We start from the raw sequence: 11511 nt of genomic DNA, 5'->3' as shown, positions 1-11511 counted from the left end.
CTTCAAGAGGCTTGGTAAATTTTATAGACTTTCGAGAAAATATAACGTCTTCGACGCCGTTAAATACGATACTCGGTGCGTGAGACTGGTTTGGTTTAGTTAGGTAACGTTTAATTGCGTTAGGTTAAAGGAGAATATGCAATAGGTGAAATATATGACAAAGGGGGTGAGAAAATTCTTGATGTGTAATAGTAAATGGAGACTCGCTGATAACAGTAGTCATGCATTACAGTTAAAGACTCGTTAAACAGTCACCCAATTGACTGTCATAGAAACGGTAGTATACTGCCTGTTATTAAGAGGACAGGCTGGGAAGGGACATTGAAAAATGAGGGAGACAGTATTGGGGAAGGGTTGGCAGTCTCAAGTATAGTTCCTCAGCAGACAGGCCACGCCAGACTCAATTTGATATTGCAGCTTGGGAGGCAGGGGGCGTGAGAAGAGGGAAAAGCGATTGATTTTGATTTTGCCGCCGAAGTGGCTAGTTTACTGTTCACCCAATAGCCATCCCATGGATGGTAGCGCAAAAACCTGTGGATACACATAAGGCCTAGGAACTACACCCCAAATGGATTAACAGGAGTACTTCTAGATTTGTACCTACAGTTGACTGATATGTTCCAAGCAAATTTAGAAAATTTGCTTAATATTTCTTGTATTTCACTTTCATTAATATATCTTGACACATCGTATAGATTATACTATCTTTATATTCCTCAGTAAGCTGACAATTAAGCACATAATGTTCAAGATAGTGACCATAGGGCTGGCCATATACTGTTTGGCACTCTGCTAAACTTGTAATCAATCTCAAGTCTGACTACTGAAACATCAGTCTGCTCACATTGCAAATTGCTCCGTGAACGTACTAATCTACGTTCATATTATCATAAATCTACTTAGCCTTCTAACTGCATTCCTATAACATACAGATTTATTACTTATCAACTTTATCCTGAAGGAGCAAGCCAATGTGTGATGGAATTCATAACAATTGTACATTAATACGTTTTCCCAATTTTTTCTTTTTTTAGAACCTATAACCGGCTTCTCCAATAAGCATGTTATAGTCATTATGCGAGTTAAAAACGTTCAGTAATGGCAGAATCAGTAATAATCATAGTGTCAGGTTCAGTGTCATAAGTTTACTTTAGCGCCATTAGGATGGCAGACAATTTAGTTTGCAGTGTAGACGCCCAGTTGTTAATTCTTATGCCCAACTGAACATAGTTCCTATCGTTCTTGTCTAGAAAGGTGGTAACAAAAGCAGATGGAGCCCTGCCAGTTGACTCTTGCTTAGATCCATCATAGTGTGCAACAGTTAATCGAAAAAGAACTTCTTAAGCAGTAGCCTTTGCAAATGATTTACGGAAGGGATGAACTTCTTTGGTTGGGGCTTTCAGGTACGTAATATTAAATGAATACACCTTCCTTGGCTGGGTGAAATGCTCTTGTCTACAATGATACAGTTCGTGCATGCTTCACAATCTATATGTATTACATTCAGACATTTAGTAAGATTTATAGTGATACTGTCTGGTTCATTTCTAACTTTCTAATATCAAGTGCAGCGTTAATCTTAATAATCTTATCACCTAAGAATACCAAGCTTCTTCCTCACATTAAAATTTTTGGGAGATTCAGAAAACCAAAAGAATAATTTGGGGCTTCAGTCTGCATTAGCTACAAGAACTGAAGAGAATTTTCAATTAAGGTTCAAATATAAGTTGTATACATTATTCTAAGTATTCTCACCTCAGCACCATAGTTGGGTTGTACCTAGCAACACCTCAGAGAGAATTTAACCTATCTTTGCACTACTTATTTAGTTGTACAATAATATACTTACTGAACGGTACGTCTACACCAAGATAACGTAGCTGATGTTTTCACCGTGCAACCAATGGGTGGGGGATGTCTTCTGCTTCTTAAAATCTTTGTTTTAGATGAAGATAAGTAGAGGCCTGGTAGATTACAAATAGGTAAGAATGAGAGGCAGGAGAGGTAGAGAGTCGGGGGAGTAGCAAAAAATAAAAAAAAATAAAAAAAATAAGAAGAATAGTATGTAAAGAGAAACTGATACATTGCCTCCTCTCGTTCATACGCTCTCCCTGCTCTCTTTTATCTCTCACTCGTGGGAACAGTTAATTTCAAGTTTGTAACCCGCAATTTAAGTTTGGCTTAGCCGGTGCGTCGGCTAGAATACCCGACAGGGTAGTAGAAAATAGGGAGGGTGGAGGATGGGTTAAGAGAGATAGGGACAATAGAGATAAAAAAAAGAAGAACTGGAATGAAGGAAGGCTGCACAAGCTTTATTTCATGACTATTGGTTAAGTAATAATACGTCATGTTAAGCGCTAAACCCATGTGGGTCATTCAACGCAATGGAGGCTTGATCCTCCCTTTGCTGAGAGAACACAGACTCGCTTCCTATTTGTACTCACCTATATCACATTTATTGGTTAAGGAATGTCAAAAAGAGACATGGCTAAAGACGAAATGAAAACAGATACATAATTAGGTATCCCCAAAGGCGGACCTTTAAGTGGTTGCTATAATTTTTCCTAAAACGATTCATTTTTATTTCCCTCACAACACGAGAAGCCTTTATCTGATCAGCTTCAAATCTGTAATGCTGGTGTATACTAACTAGGCCATAATTCTAGGATATAATATATCTAGGTGCACTATGACCAAAGTTGTAGGTCCATTGCAGCATCATGGAATGGCACTGATAACTCCCAAAACCCTCTGCAATGTAGCTTTCAAAGTCCTAAAAAGGTGCCTCCTAATTCGATGACGGTGGAGAGTGAAATCTAGGTGTGTAGGCGCACATCTACTGATTTTATGCGTAAAAACGTTTGCAATTTGGTTTCCAGTTTAACTATGCAAAATACGTTTGAGTCTTTTATTTCTGAATGACTTCGATATTAGGAGGCAATGCATCTTAAGACCAGGATAATACCCACTGCGTTTACCTTGAATGAGGAATTTTTTTTTCAATTATATTTTTTTTCTATAAAACTTGGACTAACTGGAATAAGTGCTACAAGTGCAATAAGGGTCTTCTGATCAGCTTCCAATTTTTAGCCATGGTGTGTTTCCCAGAAAGTAGAATTTTAGTTAGCCTCATAAGTCCCAATTGGCCAGTTTCATTAAATAAACTGTGATACTAATTATCCATTCAATAAACAAAGAATGCTTCGTCTTAACGACTTCAAAATATTAACGTGGATATATTACAAACTACACTCTACTAGTTTCATTTTGAGCTGTGTGAATATTAAATTGTTGATTTTATTAAATAAATTGATGTCTTTGAAATATGAAGAGAATGTCTCTTTTGGTCGCCGTCAAACACTTAATGTTACTGTATCTTATTAGGAAATGTATTATTTTTATTATAGACTTACTGTATGTTTGTTTTTATGTAGTTTTTAATTTTCAAGAGTTCAGTGAACCCTTAAATACGGCAAGAGTTACGTCTGAGCCATCCTGTTGTACACTACAACAACGTTGTAACGTTTACCGTGTAACGATTTCATTCATAACTACGGATTATTTTACCCAATTAGCTTCTCATTTTCAACCTTAATCAGCTATTGGCTACTAAGTGAAGGTTTGTATAATAAATGACAATTGTTAAATTTTATGAAGACCATTCCGTTAGTTCCTTGAGATAACTTAAGTTAGCCTGTTTCGATTGGCTTCAAAATTTCAACACTAGTGTCTCCTACTTAGAAAGATGTTATTGTTAATAAGGTATATACATAGATTGCACTTTGCGACATTTATCCTCGACATGGAATAATATTGTTTTATATTGCTGCTGATGAACGCTCTTGATCTAAGGAAGTGGATTTATCCATCCATTTCCTGGATCTAATCTGAATGCCTCCAATTCTAGAAGCACTATATGGCCTCTACTGGTTTAGCACCTTCCCCTGATTAAAATAAATCTTTAACTGTCAGTTGATCTAATGAAATGGATAACACGATTCCAGGGATTAGGTTGAGTAGATATAAATTTTATTTAATTCCGAGTAATATATGATATATGCCTCTACTGCTCAGCTTTAATCATTTAATTAATGCTGATGCATTTTCCTCAAAGGAAGCTCTGCCTTAATTTAGGTTCTGTATGTTTTAATTTACCAGTGTTATTAATTATATTGTTCTCTGTGAAATAACTGGAAATTGTCCCTTCTGGTTTGAAATAACTGGAAAATGCGTATTTTGGTCTGAAATAACTGGAAAATGTCTCTTCTGGTTTATCTTAGATTAAATCCACAAAATATGCTTTACAATGTGCATGACATCTTTGCTCACTGAAGTGCACTGTAAAAAAAATGTCATGCACCCAAAACTTAGAAAACTTGCTCAATCAATTAATTAAAAGCTGGTTAGTCTTACTTAGAGAAATGCTAGAATTTATTTAGGCCTGTGAAGGGAAAACCGAAGTGGCGCTTTTCATGTGATAATATCTTAGTGTTGCATCTGATTAGCTGAAACCCTTCAAAGCCGATAACTTAACGCAACTTCTGAGTAGCTTCAAGCTTAATGTGCTGATATATTTTAGGATATTGATCTCTCTGAGATAAGAGAATGCCTCTTCAGTTTAGCTTCAAAACTGGTGTTTCTTATGGAAGGTTTGAATTAGACATGGGCTGTCTTCTCCATTTTCACTGAAGAAATTTAGGTATTAGTCTCCATATGATAACTTGTGAATGCCTCTTCTGATTCACTTCATATTATCAACGTTAATATTTAACTGCATCATAAACTTATTGCAGTGAAGTATTGCAGAGTTTGCAATACTTCAATCACTTGTATAGAGGTACAGGGGACTAGGCCTATGCAATATGGTGATCGCACATGCAGTGAAATAATCTAGTTTAGCCAGTGACACAAATAAATGCTGAACACCACCACGAGTCTATGAGCTGCTGAACCACAGACACCTTGAAAGTAGTAATAACATTACTAAACACCTTGGCAACATTAAAGTAAATGAGATATTACTAATCACTTTGGCAGCATTAAAGCCTTGGAGTCGTTACTAAAATCTGTGAACGCAGTACAGCGAAATAAGTGTTACTGAACACTGAATGCATTAGGGTAGTGAGGTAGCAAAATTAACCTCGATACGACACTATAGCAACTAGGTATTTCCGTTGCTCTGCGATGCGATAAATATATTCCATAACCTCACCCCCCCCCCTTCCTTGTAATTCAGTAATCTATATCCCATAACCCTAGCCCCCTCTACCATACCTCATGCGAGAAACATAGTTGTACTTATCAAAACCCTGAAGAGAAGAAGTGCTGAAGATCAGTTCATTCAAGAGACCAAGAAGCTATAAAATCAACCCTCCTAGGAGATACCCGAGTTGGAGCTCAACACTTTCAAGAGGTTCAGAAAGTTTAGTTTAATCCACTCAAGAAGAATGCATAACAAAAAAATAGATTTCAATCATTTTTATTTTTATTTCCTCAGTAAAATTCAGTTTTTAATGCTCTCACATCCTGCAAGAATTCTTTATATTGTATTGTTTCGGCAAACTTGCTAAACTAGGCTATGAGCTTTTTTGCTTCAAACTTTTCAAGCTTTAACACGTCATAAAACATTAAGTTTTATTTTCATATTTATATTCGGTTTTATAGACTCTACAAACATGTAAGAAAAAACATATCTTCATTTTCTGAAAAAAAAGCAACAGATGGGTTGGCACATATAACGAAAACGCACAAGATAAGAGTTAAAAAATATTTGATAAATTGCAGCTGAACAGTCCAATAACAATCCGAACTGACCTCCAAGATGCACTCATGTCGAATCGAATTGTTTGAAGCTGAGCAGAAGAGACATTCCATATTATTGGTAAACTGACACATATTCTATCCCAGATAGAATTCAGATCTTTCTTTAGGAAAGCTATACACGCACTGTAAGATACTGCATGGTTATTGCAGGGAAATAAAGAGTCCAGTTTAATTACAATTGGCAAACCGGAACTTACAGAGTAATAATAAGTGAAAAATTGACTTTAATTAAGAGGGTGGGCTCCCTCAGGAGCGAACTTTATATATGGTTCAGTGAAATTGATCTTGACAAAAATATCGTTTTAACTATGTTATGTTGAGGATTGATGTTGAGGTTGATGGTTTGATACACTGACTCCAACTGTTCAGCCAACACAGGTTTGTTAACACAGTATATTGGGAAGCCCTTGGATATCCGACAACACTGCCTATAGTTACTTTCTGCAAGGTTAAAATAGCTTTAATTGATACAGTTCGATGAGAAAAACAAAATCTTTTCCAGGGACTGGAAGGTCCATGTTGTCACTAATCTCTTTCTGTAAGAGTGCAATAGCTCTCTTGATGTAACTCTCCATTTTAGTTAAGTGGAGAGTTACATCAAAACTTGCAAAGCTTGTTTTCTTGACGTTTTCTTGATGTTTTTATCATGGTTTGTAAGATCCACAGATAAGATTGGTAGATAGTCCCTAAAAGTTTCTATATAGTCTTCGCTAGAAACCGTGCGAGTCTGTGTGGAGTGGAGCCAGTGAGTGAGATGATCAGTCGAAGAGGAATGTTAGGTTTGTGGGCATCCGATAAGTCATAAAACGTGGCTGGACTTGGATTACTCTGGGGATAAGCGTTAATTTTTAGCCTTCATCAATTTTTTGAAGAATCCTGTGGATTTAGTTGAAAATGGTTTTATTCTTGAATGGGTTCCAAAATTTTCATATCTCCTCGTAGACTATGTATCATGAAGATGTAGTCCATCTCGACCAAAATAAAACCCCATCTCTGCTGTCAACGGTCGAGATGTGTAAGCTAACGTCTTCGGCAAAGTCTCTGAGTGCGTTGAGGGATATGCAGAAATCCGTCAGTGGGAGGAACGACTCGTAATAAATGTTCTAAAGGTTGATTAGTGTTTTTATTTCACAGTTTGTTGGTATTAATATACTTGTACGAGTGCCGTTATATTTCTTACTCACTGCACTTCAGTTACAGCCTTATTTCATCACTGATTGTCGGCTTCTGGGAAAAGAGATTTTTCCCAATCCACGTATTGACTGCATCTTAGAGATACCCATCCTCCCTCAACGTGATCTTACATCTGAAAGTATTACTTCCACAATGCATGGAATGAACACCTGCGTAACAACTGCCGCTTCTAGAACTATCCGAGATATTACGCCCAGATCGCACTGCGTCCTACTATTTGCAGCCGATTTCTACACCATACTAGGTGCAGGATGCTGCAACTCTATGTTGGTGAAACGTCTCGTGACTTTCCAATTAGAATCCCAAAGCCCAAATAAACTTTTAGGGTGAGCAACCTAAATGACACCTGTTCAAATCACAGAAACAAATCTCACAGACTGTGTCATTATACCCAAAAATTACAAATATAGGATGAAGTGTTTAGAAGGTGATTCTATACAGTCAAATAACGTCACTGAATAGAACATAGAATCATTCAACCACAGCCGCCTATTTCATGACCAGGCCCTTTGAAACAACAGTATATTCCATGTATGTGTAGTGTCTGTATAGACACTGGCGAAACGTCTAGTTAAAAGATTCCCAGTCAAGTACATTTGACATTCTGAAAGACCTAGAGAGGAGAGAGGGAGACTAAATTGGGAGAGGAAGAAAAATCCGGGACAGGAAGGAGAGGCCGGATGAGATGAGAGGGAGAGAGAGAGACCAGGAAATGGAGGAAGTGAGAGGAAGAGGGGGGGGGAAGGAGAGAAATAAAGTATAAACAGGGAAGGGGGAAGACGGACTATGAGAGGGATGAAGAGAGATCAAGGGAGCGGGAGGAGGAAAGACCAGGAATATATATATATATATATATATATATATATATATATATATATATATATATATATATATATATATATATATATAATATATATATATATATATATATATATATATATATATATATATATATATATATATATAAAGAGAGAGAGAGAAACAAAAGAAACCAGGAGAAAAGAAAGAGACAAGAAAAGAGACCAGGAGAGGGGAAAAAATCATGAATGTTGAGAGAAAGGAAGAAAAACCAGGAGAAAGGAGGAACTAAATAAGGGATCGGGAAAGAGATGGAGAAAGACCAGAAGGGTAAAGAAAGAGGAGAGACCAATAGAGAGAGAAACGGAAGAGGGATCAGGAGAGGAGAAAGTTAGGGAGAGGGATTAAGAGATATTAAAGTGGGGAAAAGAGATCAGGAGAGGGAAGATAAACAGAGATCACCAATAGAGAAGAGAAACTAGGAGAGGAATGAAGAGAGAGATCACTAGAGGGGAGAGGCAGGAAAAGAGACGGGTAGAGGGAGGAAGAGAGTCAAGGAGAAGGAAGAGAGACCAGCAGAGGAGAGGAGAGAGAGAGAGAGAGAGAGAGAGAGAGAGAGAGAGAGAGAGGAGAGACAGAGACAGAGACAGAGAGACAGAGAGAGAGAGAGAGAGAGAGAGAGAGAGAGAGAGAGAGGGGGGAGAGAGAGGGGGGAGGGAATTAGAAAAGCGGATAAGATAGGGGAAAGAGTGAGGAAAAATCGAGAAGCTTAGCTAGAGGTCTATTATTAACGCATCGGTCGTCTCCCACCAAGGCAGGGTGGCCCGAAAAAGAAAAACTTTCATCGCTATTCACTCCATCACTGCCTTGCCAGAGGCGCGCTTACACTGCTATTATAAAACTGCAACATTAACACCCCTCCTTCAGAGTGCAGACACTCTACTGCTCATCTCCAGGGCTCAAGTCCGATCTGTCGGTTTCCCTGAATCCCTTCATGTTACCTTGCTCGCACTCCAGCAGCACGTCAAGTCCTAAAAACCATTTGTCTAAATTTGCTCCTCTATAACACGCTTACACATGCTTGCTGGAAGTCCAAGCCTTTCGCACACAGAACCTCCTTTACCCCCTCCCTCCAACCTATCCTAGGCCGCCCCCAACCCCTCCATCCCCCCACTACAGATTTATGCACTCTCGAAGTCATTCTGTTTCCTTCCATCCTCTCAACATTTCCGATCCACCTCCTCCTAATTTCGAAATTATGAATTCTCTGCATTATATTCACAACACATATTGCCCTCAGACATGACATCTCCACTGCCTCCATCCTTCTCCTCGCTGCAACATTCATCACCCATGTTTCACACCCATATAAGAGCGTTGGTAAAACTGTACTCTCATACATTCCCCTCTTTGCTTCCGTGGACAAAGGTCTTAAGTGCACCACTCATCTTTTTCCTCTCATCAATTCTATGATTCACCTCATCTTTCATAGACCCATCTGCTGACACGTCCACTCCTAAATATCTGAATACATTCACCTTCTCCATACTTTCTCCCTTCAATTTGATATCAATCTTTCGTCACCTAATTTTGATGTTATCATCACCTTACTCTTTCCAATATTCACTTTAAATTTTCTTCTTTTACATACGCTACCAAACTCATCCACCAACTTCTGCAACTTCTCTTCAGGATCTACCAAAAGCACAGTGTCATCAGCAAAGAGCAACTGTGACTTACACCCCACACCTTTTGCCAACACCAGAGCCTTCACTCCTCTTACAACCCCATTTATAAATATATCGAACATCCATGGTGACATCACACATCCTTGTCTAAGGCCAACTTTTACTGGGAAATAATTTCTCTCTCTTCTACATACTCTAACCTGAGCCTCACTATCCTCGTAAAAACTCTCCACTGCTTTCTGTAACTTACCTCCTATTCCATATATTTGCAACATGTGCCACATTGCTCCCCTATCCACCCTGTCATACGCCTTTTCCAAATCCATAAACGCCACAAAAACCTCTTTACCCTTATCTAAATACTGTTCGCCTATATGTTTCACTGTAAACACTTGTATCTTCATTATATGTTTATTTTATACTTGGGAGTCACAAGAAAAGGAATAAACAGTGACCAGAGCACTAGCAAGGAGGGGGAAGGAAGGAGAATGGGCAGGATATAAACAGGTTAAGAAGGTATCGGGAGAGAAGGATGAGGAGGGGAATAAAGATATGTAGCCCAACAGCTCCTTATTTTTACTTGGTAATTATGTGACATCATGAAATTTATATGGGATACGTAACGCACTGTCCAGCACTTATACACACGTATGCTGAAAACGTGTCTACATGTCTACTTCTTCGTTAACGATGGTTATGCTTTTTTTCATAAATCGAAATTCCATGTGAAAGAAGGTCGCAGCTCAGGAGGGCTGAGGGCGCAAGATATGTGCGCACGTGTCTCACCGCCTGGCACTTGCAAAGCATAGTGTCCTGTTTTCAGCTGCCTCGATGATCTGCCTGCGGTGGTCTTCAAGGTGTTCATGTGTTCATATGTTCGGGGTGTCACAACAGTGATGGATTTATCGATTTTGTAAGTGTTATACAGTTTTCATCATCTGGTGGGTGGCTCAGTATACAATGACCATTACAACTAGCCCTTTTGAATGTAACTCTTTATTACAAAGTCATCCTATGTGTTGTGTGCTAGATAACAGAGATATCTTACTACTCCTACTTACACTTTGGTCACACTTCACAGACACGCACATGCATATATATATATATATATATATATATATATATATATATATATATATATATACATCTAGGTTTTTCTCCTTTTTCTAAATAGTGGAAAAGAATGTTTCCTCCGTAAGCCATGCGTGTCGTATGAGGCGACTAAAATGCCTGGAGCAATGGGCTAGTAACCCCTTCTCCTGTAAACATTTACTAAAAAAGATAAGAAGAAAAACTTTATAAAACTGGGATGTTTGAATGTGCGTGGATGTAGTGTGGATGACAAGAAACAGATGATTGCTGATGTTATGAATGAAAAGAAGTTGGATGTCCTGGCCCTAAGCGAAACAAAGCTGAAGGTGGTAGGGGAGTTTCGGTGGGGGGAAATAAATGGGATTAAATCTGGAGTATCTGAGAGAGTTAGAGCTAAGGAAGGGGTAGCAATAATGTTGAAGGATCAGTTATGGAAGGAGAAAAGAGAATATGAATGTGTAAATTCAAGGATTCTGTGGATTACAGTAAAGGTTGGATGCGAAAAGTGGGTCATAATAAGCGTGTAAGAACCTGGAGAAGAGAGGAATGTAGAGGAGAGGGAGAGATTTTGGGAGATGTTAAGTGAATGTATAGGAACCTTTGAACCAAGTGAGAGAGTAATTGTGGTAGGGGACCTGAATGCTAAAGTAGGAGAAACTTTTAGAGAGGGTGTGGTAGGTAAGTTTGGGGTGCCAGGTGTAAATGATAATGGGAGCCCTTTGATTGAACTAAGTATACAAGATATGATGTAGGGCGAAATGACAGTAGTTTGTTGGATTATGTATTGGTAGATAAAAGACTGTTGAGTAGACTTCAGGATGTACATGTTTATAGAGGGGCCACAGATATATCAGATCACTTCTTAGTTGTAGCTACACTGAGAGTAAAAGGTAGATGGGATATAAGGAGAATAGAA

At 38.4% G+C, this 11511-nt stretch overlaps 1 long non-coding RNA gene across 1 annotated transcript in view; it reads right to left on the bottom strand.

The window, feature by feature from the left end:
- Positions 1 to 1017: 1017 nt before the first annotated feature.
- LOC138852798 (uncharacterized) overlaps positions 1018 to 11511 on the bottom strand; it is a 626019-nt gene continuing 615525 nt past the window's right edge. Inside the window, exon 3 of the long non-coding RNA XR_011392086.1 lies at positions 1018 to 1964. This is a non-coding gene — a long non-coding RNA (uncharacterized lncRNA). The remainder of the gene's footprint in view (positions 1965 to 11511) is intronic.

This window comes from Cherax quadricarinatus, chromosome 16 (assembly GCF_038502225.1).
Source record: "Cherax quadricarinatus isolate ZL_2023a chromosome 16, ASM3850222v1, whole genome shotgun sequence".
NCBI lineage: Eukaryota > Metazoa > Arthropoda > Malacostraca > Decapoda > Parastacidae > Cherax > Cherax quadricarinatus.
The sequence above is the reverse complement of the archived record's forward strand: the minus strand, read 5'-3'. Positions and strand labels throughout refer to the sequence as shown.